Here is a 1,720-nt window from a genome sequence, read left to right on the forward strand (position 1 = left end):
TTTTTTTTTCCTTTTTGATGATTTTGTTTGTAATTTGCTTTTATGATTTCCCTTCATGATTTTATTAGCCACTTTTAAGTTAAAAGTGCTGCAGCAGTGGCCCCCGTATTGGCAGAAGTTCAAGCACAGCCAACAGTTGGTTTAGCTGAAGGAAAATTCCCACTAGTCAGAACCAGACTCTGACTTGATCTCTTTTTAGAACAGGCCTTTAAAAACAGTTCTGCTTTAAACAAAAATAAAAATAAATAAGACAATTCTTCCTCTAAAGGCAAGGTAACTGAGGAAAACGTTCTTCCAAAGCATTGACGTTTGGGGATAAATCTTCCTGAAATTCAAAGCCTCTAGGGAAGTTGAATTTACAGTCAGGAGCGTGAATGATTTACAGGTTTCAATTAGGGGCAGTTTATTCCAAAATCCTAAAAACTCTACACACATCTGATGGGTTGGTGGGATGGGCCTTTCAGTAACTATTGGCCAAACTGACTATTTTGGGGATAAATCTTCCTGAAATTCAAAGCCTCTAGGGAAGTTGAATTTACAGTCAGGAGCTTGAATGATTTACAGGTTTCAATTAGGGGCAGTTTACTCCAAAATCCTAAAAACTCTACACACATCTGATGGGTTGGTGGGATGGGCCTTTCAGTAACTATTGGCCAAACTGACTACAGGAAACTTTGGGTGGGTGTGGGGGATGTGGGAGGACTCATAGCATCTTAGCTCTAAGTTTGGAGTCTGGCAATTGGAAGTCCAATTCCCCAAGGGCTCAGGTTTAAGTCCAGTGCAAAAGGAGCTGTAAAAATACATTCAAGTGTTTTGGCTTTCCCTGGCTAAATCTCCATAAGGTGCTAGGGTTCAGGCAGCACCACTCTGGTCCTTGAGAAAGAGGACACTTAAAATGGGAAGTGAGGCATTCTCACTCACTTGCACACAGGGGACATGAAAGCAGCAATGCACGTGGTTCCCAGGGGAGCAGGAAGCTATGACCTCTGAAGCAGCAGGCACTCCATTCAGCTCTTGCAGGAGGCTGCAGGCCTCAGGTGAGACACTGAAAATCTCTTACAAATAGGTAGAGAAGTCATGAGCATGTCCTTCAATACCAGGAAGGGGTGAAAGCCAGAGTATCTGATTTATTGATGTAATTGTGTTTAAAACCCCCGGCTAGGCTGCTATGATCATTCCGCTTTTAAAAGAGTTTCTAGGATGTCTAGGACTGCCCTCTAGTGCCAGTGATCCTATTCCAGTGTGTGAGATTTCCTATGAATAATAAAGATCTTCCTTGGGAAAAATGATTTAGGCTTACAACAAATGGATTTTTAAAATATTTTTTACTAAAAAATTTCCAAATATTGAGTTGATCTCTCCTACATTTATTAAGATTTTTAGTTCCTTGTTATAGCTTTGCAAATCATTAAGTGAGAAAGAAAAAGAGAAAAAAATAGACAGGAAGGAAAGAAGGAAGAGAGGAAGGGAAATGCTTGCCCATAAAAACAATACTTAATATTTTCCCAATTAAAGGGACTGGCTGGTTAGCTTAACTGGTTAGAGTGCTGTGTTATAACACCAAGGTCAAGGGTTTGGATCCCTGCATAAGCCAGCTGCCCAAAAAAATTTTTTCCCAATTAATAATAAAATCCAAATCAGATTTTCCTCTCATCCATGTAAAGACTATGTCCTGCTCAACCTCACTTGCCTTCCTGATTTTGTTGGTTCATTCACTGTT

Source organism: Galeopterus variegatus, unplaced genomic scaffold, assembly GCF_000696425.1.
Source record: "Galeopterus variegatus unplaced genomic scaffold, G_variegatus-3.0.2 Scaffold326, whole genome shotgun sequence".
NCBI lineage: Eukaryota > Metazoa > Chordata > Mammalia > Dermoptera > Cynocephalidae > Galeopterus > Galeopterus variegatus.